Consider the following 20,832-nt stretch of genomic DNA (forward strand, 5'->3'; position numbering starts at 1 on the left):
GGCCGTTTTCAGCCGCAAGTGGCGATAATTCTATCGCTCTATTAGCAAGCTGTCGCTAACTGATGTTAGGGACAGCTTTTAGGCGATAGCGAGCGGTTTGGGGCTCGCTTTGCATGTCAGCAATATTTATCGCTAATTACATGCAAAGTGGGCGTACCCAACCTGGTAGCGACTGAAAGCAGTCGCTAATGTCGCTATCGCCTATTAGCAAGGCAGGCGTAGCGATGTAAATATTCCTGCTATCGCCAAAAACCAACGCATGCTCAGACCAGTTCTTAGCCATGTTATCCAATGGGAGGTGGATAACATGGCTAAGAGCATTTTGTCGCTAATGCGTGAATATCGCTGTTTTCTCAGCGATATTCACGCATTTCGCCGCTATCGCTGGATATTTTAACACAATGGAGAAAAACTTTGCTAATAGCATGTTTTCTCTGCTAACATATCCAGCGATAGGCAGCGATAAAAAAACCGTTGCTATGCCTATTTAGCGATAAATATCGCTACTTGTTGGTAATATGCCCCTGAGTGTGCAGGGAGCTGTGTACTTATGTTTAAAGTGTGCATGTCTCTTTGATCAGCAGTCATGTGATAGAAAGCCAGACATGCGCATTTTGAACTTCTCTAACCTAGCTGTCTTAGACAGCTAGGTTAGAAAAAGCACAGGCCTGCAGTGCTCTTTGAAACACTGTGAGAGGATCTGGCTGCTCCATTCCAATTCTGATGTGTCTTTCATGCTGAGAGATGTGCGAGGATTTAAGAGTGCACTTTCCTGGTCTGGAGCTTCCAGGAGCAAAGACACCCAAGCAAGGAGGACGTCGCTGTCATGGAGGAGCTGCTCCTTCCTAGATCTGCGTCTAGAAGGATTGCTCTGGGTGGGATGTTGCACTGCTGCAGCTGCCTGGACATGCACGTTCAAACAGGCTGAGGGTGGTGGCATCCTCCTTTTGACTGGGGGTGAGCCCCTGAAAAGTTTCAGCACTCCGTCCACCATCTCCTTGTGTTTGCTTTGTTCTCCCTAAGTTGGAAGGGTATGCCCAGGCATGGGTCCTTTGCTCACTGTGCCCCTGGATTCAGGCTAGCCTGGCTGATGAGGGGAGTTACCCCGAAACCGATCCCAGGATGCTTGTTTCCGGTTCAGGGAAGACCTGGCTTGGCAGTTTGGGCTGGACTGTTCCCATGATGCACAGGGTCAAGACTGATTTGCATTTAGCTGGGTCTGAACTGAGGTGGCAAAGTGAGCTAAAGAACAATGATGGACTCAACCCAGATCTGTGATCGGGAGTGAGTGTCTGAAAAGTTTCATCACTCTGTCCATCATCTCCTTCTGTTTCATCCTCCTTTTCCTGGTGAGTGTTCCATTGGGAAAGGTCCTGAAATGGCTCCACCCTTGGTCGTGGTCTCTCCTGGTGATCTGAACACTGGGCTGTTAGAGGCTATTACACATTGGAAACGTTGACCACAGTGCTGGAGATCCAAGGACCTAATCAGCCAAAGGTTCTTGATTTGAACTATAGGGGTACTGTGGAGAAGGGAAGCAACTCAACCAATTAAAGGGGGGTGACTGGACTTGAAGATAGAGAATTAGAGCTCATCTGAACCTGTTTCACCTTCAATGGATCTTTATATTGTCAGAGACTATGGGCTTGTTAGGCCCAAGGAACCCTCCGGATGTGACTGGTGTTGCTTCGCTGGTACCCTGAACTCTTCCTGGCTATTTAGTCTCTCCATCACGTCTCGTGAGCCCACCTCCTAAGCAACCATTTCCAGCACTGGTAGTGGAACTGTGTGACCGGAGGAACCCAAGGTGAACTGCATGGTTTGGAGTGGACAGACAGTGGCTCAAGTTTTAATAACAAAGTGATGGTTTGTGGCATTCATGTACTGCACTGTGTGAGGTATTGTCTTTGTATTACGAAGTTCACACATCACATCGTGCTATGCTACAGACTGATCCCTGAAGGAAATCCAGATTAGCCAAGCTGTTGACCACCTTTAGCAACCTAGTGTGGGATATAGATGCAGCATTGTCTTGATGGAGAAAGTGATGCTGGAAACCCAAAGGCCTGGTAATAAGTCTAGTAGCATTGCAAAAAGAAAGAGTGGTTTGCTGCTACATCAGAGTAAACTTGATAAGTTCACCAAGTCATGGATATAGCTGGGTTTATAATACAGCATTTGTCAGGGGATCTAGGTATATCGATATCCTGTTTAAAAAGTCCTTTCCTTTTTTAATTATTCAGGTTCTGACAGATGAGGGGTTGCTATGCTGTGATGCATAGCCTGTTGTGGGGACACTTGTTGGCAATTCTCAACATCCATCAGTGTCTACGTTCCACTTCTCCTGACACAAACAAAAGTAGGTTCATTCATTGTTCTTGTAGTGGCTGCATCCTAAGGAGTGGCAGTGATTTGAGGGGAAGTTAATGCTCTAATGGACAGGGATTTTGATGCCAGTGGACACACTGAACCTCCCTGCTTACAGGCTGGGCTGGGGGGGCCTAAATTTGCCCATATCCACTTATTAAGACTTCTCAAGTCCACACTCATCCTGATGGTCTTCCCACCATCCTTAGGTGTCAAAAATAAATCACAAAAAATAGAAATCCGGTATTTGTAAAGTGCAAACTACTCACCCCTAAGGGCCTCAAGGCGCTGGGGGCCGTCAGGGTAATTAAGTGAACTATTGCCTAGAGTCACATAGTGCTGAGCTGAGCTGCCACCAGCGAACGAACCGTGAGACCTGCGCTCCAGAGTCAGCCGCCCTGGCTGCTGAGCCAGACCAGTAAATCTACTATTGCCAAGCACTCTGATGGCTTAATCTCTTCAATTACCTTCACACCCAACAGTCTGTGGAATTCCTCGTTCAGAAGTTTGAGCATTAAATGAGGGACTTTGCGCACTTTATGCATATAGGGTTTTGCATTGCTTTTTAACACAATAAAGTCCTTAGAAACGGTCAGTAACCCTAACATATTCTTAAACACGCCAGGGAATTCCTCAAAGAAAGTTTTCCGTCACTGCACTCAACCAACATCACCTGGTCCTAAGCATTGGGATCCAGTATAATTTCCATATCTCTTTGGTGTCTCCAACCAAGGAGAATGTTCCCCACTTTTGCTATGTACACGTTGCCAATCGTTTCTCTCCCTTTGAACTCAATCCTTTTCAAAAGAAACTCCAGCACATCAATGCACGAGCCACCAATGCTGACCGTATTGATATCTGGAGGAAGCAATACCTCATCAGGGAATTTACCCTCCCACACTTATTTCCAATCATGGTATCTGGAGAACCTGAGTCCGCCAACAATTACCATCACCTTTCACATTCAATACAACCGTTCACAATCCTTTTGTTACATTGGCAACATTCTCAACCACTTGCACCTCCTTTGAAGATGTACACACCTGCGCATAATGCCCTTGAGGCCACACGTTAAATGTCTGGCATTACAGTTAGGACTGTTAGCCATATGAGTGAAACTCCAACATCTAAAACATTTGGGTTTACTATTGTCAAACGATGTCTTTGACTTGGCTTTATCAGCAACTTTGAATACGTTATAGTCTGCCTCCAGTTGTCTCTCTCTCTCCATCAGTTCATGTAAGCCACTCTGCTCTGGTTTATTGTCAGGGGTCACTTCCACGTTGGGGATGATAATATGACTCCACAACTCCCTCACCCACGAGAAGCATTGTAAACAGCGGCGCCCGGCACAAGTAAGCGTGGTGAGGCATGCAGGGCGTGGCAGGAGGGGAAGCCGAATGATGACGGAATAGGTATTATTTATTTATTTGATTATATCTATTCCGTCATCTGTCGACTTACCCCGTTTCAATCCCACCCCACCGCTCTGTGTTTACCTGTGCCGGCCAGCACTGATTGTCAAAGCCCTCCACAATGGTTATTGCTTCCTTAAGCAAAGGATTCCTGGCTGGCAACTTTTCCTGCACCCTATTGCTATTGGTGTATTCACTTGTTGGTCTTGTATGAGAGTATCCATGAGCTCCCGAAAACTCACATGTGAATGCTTGTACTTTTACAGAGGCAATATGGTTGCTCACTTTCTCGTTGGACTCTTGTGCCCTTGTGAATAATTTGTGCCTCTCTAATATCAGAATAATAAAATGGACAAAGTACTGCTTATGCATTTTGAGAGACGTTTCACAGATGTCAGCAGGTTCCCCAGCATGATCTCCAATGGATAGCTCCTTAAGACACTCATAAATGTTGCAAACCTAAATACCAAGATTATGCAAGAGACTTGCTTAATTCCTGTACTCAGAAAACTTCTCCCCACCTATGGCCACAAAATAAGAATCAAAAATGCTTCTTCCAATGTTTCCAGGGCAACGCTGACTCCCCTTTATCAGAGAGAAAAGCCAGGGACCTGTGACATATTGCTGACTGCCTGATCCATGTGGTAATACGGACTAGCTCCCCACACAGGGTTAATTAGGAATTTATGGTTCCACACAGAAAGTTAAAAGTGGCACAAATTGTCACAAAGATGCCAAAATTAAAAGTGTCATAAAGATGCCAGAATTACCTTAGTATGCCCCCTCAATGTGCTCAACCGGGAGAGAATTGTAACCAGTGCTCAAAAATGAGCTCAAAGTGCTCATATTACGTTAAAAATTGTTAAACAGCATGATAGGTTAAAAACGCTGTTAATGTTCAGTAGAAAGCAATCGGGACTGACCCACCGCAAAATGATGCTTACGCAGGGCATGAATATGTATTGGTCAGGTCAGAGGCCACTTGTACCCGTTGCTGCCTTAGGGACAATATCTTGATCCTCGTTCAAGAGGCAGCATGCTCACCGATCCACAGCATGGACGACCTTCACGCTCAGCAATGGAGCCATTACTGCTCCCCTGTGCTCGAGCTCTGGTCCGCTGGAGCCAACGCACAGTAGTAAGCCCGCGCATTAATACATGGAGCGCAGGCAGACCCAGTCCAATATAAGGCAATAATGGTGAAATTACCATAAGTGATGGCCGACTGAGGTCTTGTCAAGAAGTCCACACATCACAGTCTGGGTCCACAGAGAAATCACTGTCTGGGTCCACGTGGGAATTGGTGTAGCCAGCTGGTCCCCAGTCCAGCTTCAGTCACGGTCAGTGTTATAAGAGGACACTGCCACAGTTCCTTAACTTCTTCTTTATTTAATCCGATGACACCGACAACAGTGCAGCCTGCCAGTATGCTCCGAGTCTCCAACTCACTCCAATAGAACATTACTCCATGGAGACTTTGAGCATTCTTGGCATGAGCTGTTCAAGTGCACTTAAAGGGGCTGTACATTAAGCACAACATGTTCCCCCTCAAATCACCTTTCAACAGCCAAATTCACAGTCATATCAAAACTAGGTAGACACTTGATGGGCTTCATTTCAACTGCTCTCTCATTAATGTAGAGGCACACACCCTTGCTAAGGTACTTGTCAATACACTGGTCATGGTAACAACCTCTCCAGTCCATTCGGAATAAAATTGCGGTATACTGGGCCTTGCCACACAACAGAACTTCAAGCGTTTACATTTTAGCACTAGCAAAAGCCCATGAACTATCAGGGCCTTGTGCTTTCATTTTTATTAATTTTGGAAATAATATTTACGTCCTGATTTGGGACTATAAATTAAAAATATACTTGTTAATATGTGATGCTGCCCATACTTTAAGGCACACATGAATATACCGTAACATCAACCAAGGCCCATTTTCAGCTTAATGGTGTACTTTCTGCCTCTTTCCACATTGTATGGGGCAACCAACCAGTATAGCCTTTTTGCCAAAGCTATTTCCTCATGCCATAGAGTTGTTTGTGACTTGGATTTGATATGAGGAACTTGTTCATGGGTTTCACTGAGGTTACTCAATGAATGACTAAGTATCCTAATATGCAGATGATATGCTGTTTTTGAGGTATCCATGATGGTGGGCCATAGCTTAATAGAGATCCTGGATTTTTTGACAAAGCCTAGGAACTAAAAGCTAACTCACATATGTTCATCGTATTTATAGTACATGGGGAAAGGCACCCACAAAGGGCATACAAAGCTACAGACTGAAAGGGACAACTTCAAGTACTAGGGTATCATTGGCACAACCAACATTTAGCTATGTTGGGAGTTCAATGTAGAGCATCTACTGTTATGTAAATGTAAATGTAAATGTGTGTGTCTTGTAAAGCGCACTGCTACCCGGAGGCGTCCTGGCGCTATAGACCGCTGGGGAACCCGTCCTGGCTTTCCCTGTGAGATGTTCCCTTTCTGGGTATCTCCAAGGTGAACCCAGGCATCCCCGGCGTTGGTGGGGGGCCGTTGTGGAGATGAGGCAAGCTAATGCCCAGAGTTGCTGAGTGTGATCCCTGGTTAGAGAAGGCACCGAGGCGAGAATTATCGAGTCCACTGACCCTGGTTCACAACCCTGCCGCATCGGGGATTGAACCCTGGTCCCGGGCCGTCTTCTGCTTTCGTGTCTGCCGCCTCTAACCAGTGAGCCACACCACTCCATGTGGTTACATAGGCCCAGGGTACACACACTTCCATCTTACATACTCCTGTTTAACATTGCGCGTGTTAAAAGGCGCGCCGCTTGGGAAGTTGATTGTGATTTTTTGAAAGAAGGAACGTTTGCTAAGCTTTTAATCGCCTATTTGCACATTCTGTTATTGTCTTTTAAAATGCTCATTTGCACTTACTGCCATTCCTAACCTCGCCTCCGCGGTAACGGCTTTCGGGTGCCGCTTGTACGGAGGGACGCGACTCCTCCCCCAACTACCCCACGTCCTGCCGGAGGCCTGTAAATACCGCAGGGGGCTCGGCCGCGACACAGTGTGAAACGCGCGCCCCTTGGGAAGTTGATTGTGATTTTTAAAAAAGGAACGTTTGCTAACCTTTTATCTCCTATTGGCACATTCTGTTATTGTCTTTTAAAATGCTCATTTGCACTTACTGCCATTCCTAACCTCGCCTCCCCGATCCGTCACGGCTTTTGAGTGCCGCTTCTACGGAGGGACGCGACTCCTCCCCAACACCCCACATCCTGCCGGAGGCCTGTAAATAGTGCTGCGGGCTCGGTCGCGACACAGTGGGAAACGCACGCCGCTTGGGAAGTTGATTGTGATTTTTAAAAAAAGGAACGTTTGCTAAGCTTTTAATCACCTATTTGCACATTCTGTTATTGTCTTTTAAAATGCTCATTTGCACTTACTGCCATTCCTAACCTCGCCTTCCCGGTCATGGCTTTTGGGTGCCGCTTGTACGGAGGGACGAGACTCCTCCCCCAACTACCCCACGTCCTGCCGGAGGCCTGTAAATACACATGGAGGCTCGGACGCGCAGCGGGCGCGCCTAGGGCAAGCCCGTCTGTGCCCGTCAGCGCCCAGACTGGTCCAGGGGCCAGAAAACAGAGTCTTAAGTTGCTTGCGTTAAACTGCAGATCACTGCCCAAACACACGGCGGGAGTTTCTATCCTCCTAGAGGAGGAATCGCTGGAGGTCTTGTTTCTTACCGAAACATGGCTTATGCCCAGCTCCGACCCCGACCGTATTCAGGCCCTGCCTAGCTCTTATTCCATTGCGAGGCTAGACCGGCCTTCAGGGAAGGGTGGAGGGATAGCCATTATATACAAGCACGGCCTAACAAGCCGGTTGATGGGCAGCCCGTTCCAGACTGTGAGAACATTGTCTTTTCTATTGAATTTTCCCCAGTCCAAACCTTTTCAGGCATCCTGATATACCGCGCCCCGGGTCCTTTAGGGGAATTCTGCATGCTTTACCAGACCTGGCTGCAAACCTGGCTAGTTTAAATGGCCAATTTTACTATATTGGGGAATTCAGTCTCCACTTTGATGATCCTCTGCAGACTTCGGCTAATGAACTTACAAAGGATTTAGCAGCCTTTCTCTTCACTCAAAAAGTCAGTGAACCCACTCATATAAAGGGTCACTTACTTGATCCTATCTTTTCGAATTTAGAGGATCTATCTGGAGGTAAACCCATCCCCGTCCCATGGTCGGACCATTTTATTATCTTCCTGATTTGTTCACCACTCAAGTTGGCCCTTTGTAAACTTTCCACCTACTCGAAAAGTCGTCCATGGTCCAAACTCTCAATCGAACAATGGACCTCAGTACTGGAAGTGACCAAACCCGAGCCCTCCACAAATGTAGTAACAGCTAACAATAATTTTAACCATTGGATCCAGAAATCCTTAGATGCTCTAGTCCCTGTAAAAAACATTAGAAATAAGAAGGGAGCCACCCATAAACCCTGGTGTTCTGCTACACTACGGGTCCTGAAACAAAAGTGTAAAAAGCTCGAGAGAGCCTGGAGAAGGAGCTTCTCCCCGATGAGAAAAAATTATACAGAGTAAGTATTCACCAATACAAAGCTGGAATTAAAACTGCTCAGGCAGACTACTATGGAAATAAAATTCTGACATCATCTACCTCCGCCTGTGAGATTTTTAGTATAGTCAAAACTCTCTCTAAAGTTCCTCCTCCTCCTGCAGCCCCTGATACCTCAGGATCGCAATGCAATAAGCTGGCAGAGTTTTTTTCGAATAAAATTGAAATTATCTACTCTTCCTTTTCCCCCGTTAGGAGTGACTTTATAACCCCTATCCCTCTTGCTAACCAAGTCACCTTAGACAGTATCCCGGCATTGGAGATGCCGGTCTTAGATAGCCTCCTGTCTAAAGTGAAGAGTGGTTCACCCAACGATCCTGCTCCTTTGGGGAAACTCAAATTGGTAGCGGGCGTGGTCGCCCCGGTTATTCTAGACCTTATTAACTCTTCACTCTCTTCATGGGTTGTGGCCCCGTTATGGTTAAGGCTCTGTTAAAAAAAACAAGCCTTGACCCTTTAGACCTGGGAAACTATCGCCCTATCTCATTGCTCCCTGGAGTTGGCAATATTACTCAAAAATATTTTAATTTAATACTATCAGTGCACTTGGAGACTCAGAATCTGCTCCATCGGACTCAACCTGGCTTCCACCCATTACAGGGAACGGAGACGGCCCTTCTCTCTGTGATGGAAGAGTCAAGAAGGCTAGTTGATGCCGGTGGCACCGCGGTGGTCCTCCTTTTGGACCTCGGCGCGGCCTTTGATACCGTAAACCATCAGATTCTGATCCATAGGCTCCTAAAATCAGGCATCACTGGTATTGCTCTGGCCTGGCTAAAATCTTTTCTGAACAGCAGATCCTTCCAAGTTTTTGACAAGGAAGTCACGTCCAAACGGACACCCCTTCATTGTGGAGTGCCACAGGGATCTTCTTTAAGTCCCACTTTGTTTAATGTTCATACTGGCACACTTGCGGAGGCAGCTTTACCCTTTGGAGTCCACATAGTCACCTATGCGGATGATACGCAATTGGTGATTGGGCTCAATAAAGCGGAAAGCTCTCCTTCCTGTCTTCCTCCTTGCATGGAAGAACTTGCAAGATGGATGAGTGACTCCTTTCTAAAATCGAATGGGGAAAAGAGTGAAATCATGTTTTTGGGTAACCACTCCCCCCTTGATTTGACTGAAATCTGGCCTAAATCCATGGGCTCCTGCCCCACTCCCAAAACTCAGTTAAAGTGTCTGGGCGTGTGGATGGACCATGAACTTATATTTAAATCTCAGGCCCTGAAGACATCTGCCTCATGCTACTGGATCCTGAGAATGATCCAAAAATTCCTCCCCTCCTCCCCTTCCAGGCCAGAAAAATTATGGTCCAAGCGCTGGTGTTATCCAGATTAGATTATGCTAATGCCCTCTACTTGGGTTCCCCTGCTGCCACCATCGCCAAATTACAGACAACTCAAAATTGGGCAGCAAGATTTCTTCTGGGCATTCCCAACCATCATTAGGCTAAACCCGCCCTTAAGTCACTCCATTGGCTGCCAGTCCAGGAGAGAGTTAAGTTCAAAGCCTTGTGCATTGCTCATAGGTCTATGTTTAAAATCGGACCCTCTATTCTTCAGGGCATTATTCAGCCTTATGAGCCCAAGAGATCCCTTCGCTCCAAAACCCAGAACTTGGCCATTATTCCTAGAATCAGGAAGGCAAGAAGCGGAGGTCGATCTTTCTCATTTAATGCTGCCAGACTCTGGAACTCCCTTCCTCTTTACCTCTGCATAGAATCCAACCACTTTTCCTTTCGTAGATCCCTGAAAACATTCCTCTTTCCAAACTGAGCAACATCCCCCTGTTTTTCACTGTAAGCGCTGGGATCCCTCCGCGTAGCCATGCGCTATATAAATGCCTCTTACAATTACAATTACAATATCTTGTTAGATGATGACTTTTAACACACATTTGCTCGCACAGCCACATGAGATAAAGTACTCTGCAGCTGAGTGGTTAACCCCTATTTTTGCCAGTAGATTGTTTAAGTTTGAACCTTTCAAAAGATATCCCCACTATAGTTACTTTCTCTGAATTCCATAAATTAAAATTGCTTATGCAGCACCAGAGGTAATACCGTAAACTGCATACATGTAGTTACACATATGCTACAACAATGTGGGCTCACCCTTATGAGTGGGAATGTTGTTTTTGTGGTAGAGGCATACAAGGCGTGCAGAACAGAGGTATTCTATTCACGGGTAAACTATCCAGCAGTAAACGCTCAATCAAGACACTTCCACAATTATACTATGGCTGCACTTCTCAACAACGACACATCTCATGAAGAGCTAGAAAGACCATTAACATTTCAGGAACACCAAAACTTGTTCCAAGGCGCCCTCCCAAACACAGCGACTAATGGTATATTTGATCCCCTCAGCAATGAAGAGGCAACATAGCCATTCTTAGCCTGTTACACACCTTACACAAACATAGCAAATCTCACAGCACCAGAGCTATGAACACTTATCACAAATATAATTGGTCTATACAGATGTATTACACAATGCAGTATGCGAACAATGGCAATAAACTCTGTGAGGATTGCTCAGGCTGCACAACTGCCTTTAGCAATGCCGGCAATTAATCCCGTGAATATTAATTGAATAACGGGAAAAGTTCCCACCTGTCACGAGGAAATTCCGTTCTGGGGTGCACAAAAAACAAATCAGTTGAAGCACTATTTCCACATATAGGACCTCAAGATAAACATAGAATGCGCCTACCATTAGGGATGGTTCCCCTGGTAGATGACTATGCCACTTGGGACACTTTGTTTGATGTGTCTATCCCATAACTCATGGTACACTATCTATTGCTGTTTTGCCAAAGGGGCTAAAACACATTCATAATTAAGACAGGGCAGTCCTGGTCCTAGACTTGTGGAAGAAACTTATTGCCAATTATGCCAGAGTTTCCTCAATTGTTTTAAGTGCTATTACAGAGGAAGCAGAAGCATTGGCATTATGCCAATGTCTTGCACAAGTTCCATTATTGGATCAGGAGTGAGAACTACCAAAAATGATTGCTGACACCTATATGTCAATATGTCAAGATACATTGGGAGCCAGACCAAATAAACCACAACTGAATGGTAATTCTTTAAAGGATAACTCAAAACAGACACTTGAGTTTTCTAGAAAATGGTGAGCTAAACAGAAAAGTAAAGAAAAGACTAAACCACAGGATGGATCTTCTCCACAGGAGTCTCCTGAAAAGAACTAAAATTTGCACAAGTGTGATACAATTAAATAACCTGATAAGTATCCGTATACTGATATACATCCTTCTCGTTCCTTTCAGAAGTCATTCAAAAAATGCTTATAGAGAGAAGGAGGATATGAGCACAGAACAGAGGGGTATTTGAAACCGAAGAAGGACTCACAAAGCTCTTCAGACTTTAGAATAAAAAAGGAGAAAAAACTACCACAGCAAAAACCTACATTTCAAAAGAAGAAAGTGGCTGGGATAAAAGCTAAACATTCCACACATGCACTCTGCTTCTGAACGGGGATTGGGCTCTGACTCTGCTAGACAGCTCAGCAGAAGTCACAATAGTTCGCTACAATCTTCAAGAGTGTCTGGCGGCAGTAGCATTTAGAGACTATGTCCAGGTGGAAACACCTGATCAGAGACTAAGTGAGCCATGTCAGTTGCATTAAATACAATTCCAAATGCAGGGGTATATTCATCATACTATTAACATTCTCTTTTGGGAGAACTTATCATTTGGTTATGACATTCTCTTGGCTGAAAAGAATTGGCCACCTGAGTTTGCTCAACAAGTTCAATGAGAGGAAAGTGCAATATTGCCATCTTTCTCTGAACTCAGTCCAGAATCAATCCAACATACATGCGCCAAGGATTGGGCCCTTGTATAATCCTCTGCATTATAGCTCAATCACTTGGGTGGGGATGAAGAACCCCATTACCATATTATACCCGTAAGGTCTAGCCCACAAGTGCCAACACAATTCCTCATCAAACATGAGGCTCCACAACAGGTCAGAGAAATTCTAGCACAACTTGCATATCAAGGTGTAATTGAAACTTGCACCTCATGAAAGAAAATTCCTTTGTTTCCAGCAATGAAACCAGATCATTCGTATTTCTTGGTCACACTCCCACATTTGCAGTACAAAATGCAGTAAAAATACAAAATTATATTAGACATTTCAAATAGCTCGTTCTGCTAAAACATAGAATCCAAAGCAGGTATTTGACTTCATTTACCACACTTGGGTCACACAACAGTTCTGTTGATTACCACAAGGGTATAAGAATGACCCACATGTGTTCCCTGCCTTTGGTAACAGAACTGTTACAGGGCTTTTAAAATGATGTATTGTACTATGTCATTGACAAATATCTCATAATGATGCTTTAGAAACACATCTGGCCAGAGTAGATCGCACAATTCTAGGATTTTCTCACATGATCTATAAATTAAATTTAAAAAAATCAAAAATTACCTATCTCATTGTCCTGTTCTTGGGAAACGAGTTGTCAAATGAATGCACAATCTTTGTGACGCACTTCCTAAAGAAGTGTGCACTCTTTCAGCCACCAGAAATATTAAAAAGACTCAAATAATTATTGGGTTTTTCAAATTTTTCACATTTTGGTACAACATACATACCAGATCAAGCACAAAGGGTAAAACAATGTTATGACCTGATCAATCCAGACTTTGAAAGCACTCATTGGACATCAGAACATACACAGATTTTGAGCGTAGCACAAACTGACATGCTAATTTCAAAACATTTACACACATGTATTAGCACAACAAATGTGGTCATTTGCATAATTGTGGGTACCCCTCTATATACATGTGTCTAATTTAAAAAAGGTGACACTACTAAATGCATATAAATCACATTTATACTCCAATGCTTTTTGAACCAACAGAAAACATTCTGACAGAAGAACAGACTGCTGTTGTGAAAGAAATATCATTGGCTTAGGGGAAACACATAATTGTCATGGTTGAATTCCAGTCTTAGAGTCTGTCACAAAGGCCAGCTTTCCCAACGCGAAAGCCTTACATCCTAGATCGATACAATGGGCTGATTCACTAACAGCAACAGATGTAGACTACATATTTGAATCTACACTACAAACACCGGCTTACCTTCAATATGAACACCAATATCCTCTGCCATTGAAATAATGACTCTAGATCAGTACAGCTTTATTGTTTATACTGATGGTTCTGCCCAGCCTTCAGTCGGAACAAAACACTAATACACAGCCACTTGGGCAGCAATAGGGTAAAATGAGTGGTGGAGAATTCAAATCTCTAAAAACATTCACACAGTCACTAGGTGATTGCACTGCACAGCTGGCTGAACTGCCGAAAAGATCTAATTTTGGCACGTGAGATTAAGAATCGAGAATAACTAACACTTATAGTGTGAGATTTATATTTTTGTTCCAGTCATTTAATGAGTATTTACACTATTAGAGCCAGAATAGATTCAGAGACTCAAAAGGGTATATTACCAAGCATAAATTGCTTTAGGGACAAGTGGCAAATCTTAATTAGGTTTGCCACGGGCTCATGTTATTCATACACCGAGAAATCAATGTGTAGGAATACACGTTGAAGGGAATTCATCGGCCGATGAAGCCGCAAAGGCGGCAATGCAAACAGACGTTGTAGCTGCAGTGACTCGTTCCAATATGAGGATAGATGGAGACATCATAAACAACACAATGGTCCAGCACACTTAATTTAGGTCAACGTTTAACGAAGGTGATTGATGTAGCTTAAATATTTGTAAATCATATATCATAAACAAGAATGGCAATTCAGCAGGGTTGTTCTTTCAAATCCTTAATTGGTGACTTCTTTTTTCACATAAGATAAAAGACCGTAGCTAATGCGTTTCGTCCTCTCGGACTTCTTCAGGGCAGAACAAAACACACTGTTTGAAATTCTTGACTGTTTTTATTGCCTTATGCAGTTTCTCCTTCTAAAATCTGGAGATGTGTTATTAGTCTATCCTCCTTTGCCAATTTACCATGGTTGGCAGCAAACCAGTTGCAAAAGCAAGAGCATCATCTACATCATTTAATAGGTAGTTCTTTCAGTGTATCAGCCGGCATGGTGGCATGGCATCCAATGTTCGAACATTGATGGAACAAACAACCGATGAAATGGCGTAGATGACGCTGGTTTGGCAGCTAAAGTTTAACTGCCGAGCAATGATACTGGTGGCCTGGTATGTACAAACAGACCAAAGATTATGTCCTTAAATGTGAAATTTGTCAGTAATAAAAGTTTCTACCACAGCAAGTCTAAGGCAGACACCTCTCTAAGTTTCAAACAAACCGCTCACCTGCACCTATTAGAACCACTGTGGACCGTTATATAGTCACAGCTCTTTGAAATATATCTTATTAGAAGTGGATTCCTGCCCTTGATTCCCATTGGTTTGGCCATAACAATCAGCTGATGCTGGAATACAATCGACTGATGCTCAAACTGTTATAAAAGACTTGCAAGTCTTCATCAGGACATATATAGTACCTGCATTCCATTCTGATCAGGGCCCAGCATTTCCCTCTAAGACTTACCAGAATACCATGTGTACCTTGGGTGTGACTATGCACTACTTCTCACCCAATCATCCTGAATGAAATGTGACAGTGGAAAGTAATAACTGTGACTAGAGGCAGTCTTTAACAGCTAAAGTATTAGGTTGAAGTTGTAGTTGGATTCGCCACCTGTATGGGGTACAGAGTAGGTACAGAGTAGGGGTGGGCTGAACTCTCTGAGTTTTACTCTGCAGTATTTTTCAGAACTACATAAAAACTCAGCGAGAATCTGTGGAGTTCCGCCTACCCCTATAATACCCAACCAGCGAATGATGGCACAGCATGAAGACCAAAGGTCACCCTGCTACATGTTAGGTTCAAAAAAATGTTATTGACTTTTAGTATGATGTACTTTTGAGCACAATACAATTGCAACATTTCACAGGGGACGAGGCCCAAGGGCAAATTTACAATATCATATTTCCAAATTAAATAAAAAGTTACAACTAGGACAATAAAACAACCCCATCATTAGGGCCTCCCACCCTATTTCACTTCTTGATATGTATTGTGCAAATTGCTAATCCACATTACAAGGTTGTGTCTGGGTTGGAACGTCCATCCAGCTCCGTCAGTTGCAGGCTCCTTGGCCTGTGATTGTCAGGGAGATTCTCTCCATTTCCAGGATATGCCATAGACAGTATAACCATTCCCCATGGGTGGGCGTATGTGTAGTGCCCCAGTGCAATAGTATGTTCTAGATTGCAGCTCCTAAGGCTAGGTCAATTTGCCTGCCCGGACGAGATTTTAGGGGATAGCTGAGGTCATTGGATAGGCCTAGCAAAGTGTATGCTGGGAATCTGGGAATCTGCTTTTGAAGATGAGAGTCTATCTCCTCAAGTATCTGCATCCAGTAGGCCTGAAGCCAGGGCCAATCCCAGAGGAGAGGCAATCCCTGAGGAGATGCATCAAGGAGTCCTGTGCTCCACAGCCTCTCCAACAGTTAGTGCTGTGGCTGGGGTTTATTTTGTGCAGTCGAGAGGCTGTGAAATACCAGTACAAAGCAACGTTGGTAAGGGTTTTGGTAAGCGATATGTTGCATGCTCTATGTCTAGCTCTTTATTAGATATCTGTCCAGTCTTGGTCTTTCAGTTGTCTTCCCAAGTCTCGCATCCACCTATATTGCCCAGCCCTATATATGTGCCTGTTATGTTGTATCAGAAAGGAATATAGGTCTGATGTGAGCCGAGCCATAGAGGTTTTCGCAAGGAGCCACTTCTCATATGACATGAGGTGCCGATAAACATTGGGATTGTTATCGGTGTGTAGTAACCAGTGGCGTAGTTGCAAATAAGGGAGTCTTTCGGCCTATGGGATGTTAACATCTGCTAGTAGTTGGTGGAATGGAAGAATCCCCTTCTCATCAAACAAATGGCCCATAGAGAGACATTCCGTTCCTCGCAATGCTGCAAACGCATTTAGGTCAAGTCCAGGGGTAAAGTCAGCGCTATCGAACAATGGCTTATCAGTGGAGGGGAAAGTTGTAAGGCAACACCTAGCCCTGGTTTGGCCCCAAGCTTCCATTGTTGCTCGTGTGATTGGGGAGCGGTACTGGTTTTGAGGTCTCTGTGCCTGGGGGTAGAAAAGGGAGCTTCCAAGGGGATGTACCTACCACCGCCCTGTCTTAAAATAGCCAATGCTTTTCTGATTCTGATTGGTACCATTCCACTAAATATCGAATTTGGACAGCGCTGTAGTAAGAGTTCAAATCCAGTATGCCCAGTCCTCCCAAAGGTGCAGAAGATATCTAAGCTCCTTTTTCGGGGTTTCTTTCCCCATCCAGATATATTGCATTTTCTCTGATTGTAGTTTGGTAAGCATTCCCATTGGGAGTGCTAGCAGGAGAGTGTGGAATAAGTAGAGTATCCAGGCAGGATGGTCATTTTTACTGCCGTGATCCAGCCTAGCCAGGATATTTGTAAGTGTGTCCATCAGCTCAATTCACTCCTGACCTGGCTGAATAGGGATTGATAGTTTATCGATGAGGTCAGCTGGAGAGTGGGTGGTAACCTAATCCCCAGGTATGGAAGGGTAGTACTTGACCACTAGAGAGAGTGTTGTGTTTTGAGGTTATTTACCAATTCTGGAGGTACGGAAATGTTTGGGGCCTGTGACTTTTACACCATAACACAGAATTCTGAAGCCTGTTCAGTCAAGAATGCCAGTAGGGCGCTGTTTGGGTGGTCTAGTGTCATCAACACATCATCAGCAAATAGACGTAGGGTGTGTTGTTTACCCCAAAAAACATCCCCGGTGATCTGGGGGTTGCTCCCGATCCTCTGGGTCAGTGGCTCCATGTAAAGAGCAAACAACAGAGGTGATAGCAGGCACCCTCTATGTGTACCTTTCTTGACTGAAAAAGGGATAGAGGTATGGCCATTGATCCAAACCCTTGCTGTGGGTAAGTGGTAACAATTTAGGATACCTGTTCTGAATTTCTCACCGAGACGAAGTGAGTGAGGACCCATTCCCAAAGTGGCCATTGCACTCTATCAAATACCTTTTCTGCTTTGGGCTTGCGAAGCCTTTTCTATGATGTGTAGAATAGGCTTGGTGTTGTTGCCAGCCTGTCTTCGAGGAATGAACCCAGGCTGGTCTGGGTTGACGATCGAGGGCATGTGTGTGTTTAGTCGGCTTGCTAGAACATCCGTGAACAATTTGAGGTCTATGTTCAGGAAAGAGATTGGTCGGTATGAGCCACATTGATGCTTATTATTGCCAGGTTTAGGTTTTACAATAATAGATGCCATGAGCATTGTGGACAGTATCTCACCGGGTGTAGCAAGAAAGTTAAATAATCTAGCTAGGATGAGGGCAAGAATGTGACAAAAGGTTTTGTAGAAAATAGAAGAGAATCCGTCTGGCTCTGTTGATTTTGCCTTCTTTAGTCGGGAGATGGCTGAAATAACCTCTTACGGCCGAATCTCTTCATCTAAAGCCTCTGTTTGATCTGGTGTGAGTTGTGATGAGTGTGCTAATTGCAGGTAGCTATTGCTATCAGCTGTGTTGAGAGGTTTGTCTTTGTACAAGTGCCCATAGAAACCCCTAAAGACTGTCGCTATAGAAACTTTGTGCATGTTGTTTAAGGCAAGATAGGTGTTGAAGCCTTTTTAATTTGAGAGATTACCGCTGGGCGATGTAGCAGTGTGTTATGTATTCTCTAGCGGCAGCATGGCGTGGCCTCTACCGGGGTTGATAGTGTGAGAGTGACAGCAGAGTGGTCTGAGAGCAACATTGGGAGGATCTCAGATTCGGTAAGGAGGGTCTGTATGTCCCTTGTGCCTACGAGATAGGCTAGCCTAGTGTACATTTTGTGTGTATGTGAGTAAAAAGTATAGTTGAATGTGTTAGGGTGGGATTCTCTCACAAATCTCGTATTCCTAGGTCTCTCATCCATTCTATCCCATTCCCGGACATCGTCCTGGTTTGACCGTGTCTCTGTGCTGACCTATCCATATCAGTGCCAAAGATCAAGTGCATGTCACCCCCAATCAACACCCGTCTCTCTTCGGCTGTGAGAGCATCCCCAACGCTGTATGGACGTAAGCTTCTTGTCCCTCTGCACATTTATAGAACCCATTATAAAGGGTTGGTCTCCTATTGTGAACTGATGGATGAGAAGTATACCCTTGACCACCATCCCTTTGTGCCCAACTTTCCCCTGAAAGCAGTGTGCTACCAGGAGTTCTACTCCTGCCTTCTTTGTAGAGGCGGAGGAAAGTAATTGGTGTGTGAAAGAGCAAAAGCGCATGCAGTGGTAATCACTGGGAAGGAGGTGTGTCTCCTGGAGTAGGCATATGTCTGCTCCAGTGTTCTCAAGTTATGAAAAGGACTGCTCTGTGTTTAATGGAGTTGTTGAGGCCATTCACGTTGAGGGTAAGTGCTTTAGTGATAGCTGTTGACATTAGGGCTGTATGGAAGGTATAGAGCTAGTTCCTGAGTGTGCAAACTGCAGGTAGGCAAGTTAACCTTTAGAGTGGTATCCCTTCATGGCATCTTGTATGTAATGTGGTAGGCTCTCAGCAAAAACATGTGTAAACCCCAACTAAAACAACGCAACTCTAAACATCCAATAAGTTGCACCATGTAGATAGTTAGTTCCAAAATGAGCAATTGTCTCTCAGTTCTGGGAGTCAAAAATAGATGGTTCAAGTGTGGCCAAGGTCCCGCCCCCACCACACCCCACCCCATCCAGCCAACCTACAGTAGAATAGGTGCCAGTTCCTCTAGGAGTATGCCACTCTTTTGTTCCGTAGATATTGCATGGCTGGTTTATACTCACATCTGCGCAGCAGTGTTACTGCCAAGAGGTCTTGAAATAGCACTGGCCATTAATCTTAGAAGCGGAGTGGGTGTTTCTCTCTCGGGTTGCAAAGGTTTTCCTCTTTTACCTGAAACTCTGGGAGGTAAACTAATATATCCACTAGGAGTTCCATCTGGGCACAGCCCCCCAACCCTATGGGCGCAATCTATTTTAATAGCAGTGTCTAGGTCTACTTCTATGATATGGCGGAATAGGTCTCTAGCGAATGTAAGGATGTCCTCTCCATCTGCTTTTGTCGCCACTCCTCTTATACAAATGTTGTTCCACAAAGATCTGTTTTCCAGGTCTTCCGCATGGGCTTGGAGGTCCAGCTGTCAGTACCGAAGGTGGATTATCTCCTGCTGTAGGGATTCCAGTTCTTCATCTCAGCTATTTCCTCGTTCCTCCAGGGTTGCCATGTGGTCAACCACTGAGTCAAGATCTCTCCTGGTGTCCTTCATATCCTGAGACAGGTCCCTTTTAATTGACTGTAGATCATCTTTGAGTGACAGGAAAAGCAATTCAATGAAAGAACGAGAGACAGGCTCCTCTTCTCCCGCCTGGTCCTTGGTCTTCGGCGCATTTGTGGTGGTTGAGGAGTCTCCTGTGTGGACCTTGGCTGTTTCAGAGAACATTTATTTTATGGTGTGATCTTTCTTGCTGCAGGCTGTTTGTCATTTCCTCTATGGGTGAGGCCAGCTGGGGACTCAGCTACTACAAGGCACATTCCCTGTGGATTCTCCACACGAGTCCTGTGCACCAGTGGTGTAGGGTCAGAGCTCCTAGGTTGTGAGCCCCTGGGGATCGTTTTTTCCGGGTTTGTCTACCACAGTTTTCCCCCAGGCGTGGCTGCCATCATGGTTTAGGGCAATGTGGTGGTACAACAAACAGGGAGCGCCAATGTGGCAGTGGGTAGGCACGCTTGTAGATTTGGCCTCCTCCTAAGAGTGCACTGCTATTTGTGCTATCACCTTTTGTGGGTTCTGATCACTGCCAACAAGTTGACTGAGGTCAAGAGTTTGATGGGTGATTGTGCACTCCCCCACACACTGTAGGATTAGGCCCTGTCTGCTTGGATTCCGGTACTTAGGAGTTCCAGCTGTGGATGCGGGATCAACTGTGTTTTTTGCAATTTTCACCCCAAGTGGGTTGGGTATGCTCAGACGTGAGTCCCAGGCTCTCCACACTACTGAGTCAAGCTATCCAGGCTGATGAAGGCTGATAGCCAGAAACCGGTCCTTGGATGCTTGATTCCGGTCTGGGAAAGACATGGCTTGGTAGTTCGGACTGGACTGTTCCCATGAGGCACAGGGTGAGAGCTGATTTGCATATAGCCAGTGTCTAACCCAGGGTGGTGTGGAGTGCAAAAACACGATGGATTTAGGCCCAGATCCTTGTACTGGGGTGAATGTATGACATTGTTCTACATTCTGTCCATCAACTGTGTTTTTTGCAATTTTCACCCCGAGTGGGCTGGGTATGCTCAGACGTGAGTCCCAGGCTCTCCACACTACTG

At 44.9% G+C, this 20,832-nt stretch overlaps 1 protein-coding gene across 1 annotated transcript in view; it reads right to left on the reverse strand.

Moving 5' to 3' along the window:
• The window catches only part of LOC144823935 (sperm-specific sodium:proton exchanger-like), a 5,382,759-nt gene that overhangs the window by 3,012,573 nt on the left and 2,349,354 nt on the right, over positions 1–20,832 (reverse strand). The gene's annotated exons all lie outside the window — the stretch shown is intronic.

Source organism: Lissotriton helveticus, chromosome 3_1 (genome assembly GCF_964261635.1).
Source record: "Lissotriton helveticus chromosome 3_1, aLisHel1.1, whole genome shotgun sequence".
Classification (NCBI taxonomy): Eukaryota; Metazoa; Chordata; class Amphibia; order Caudata; family Salamandridae; genus Lissotriton; species Lissotriton helveticus.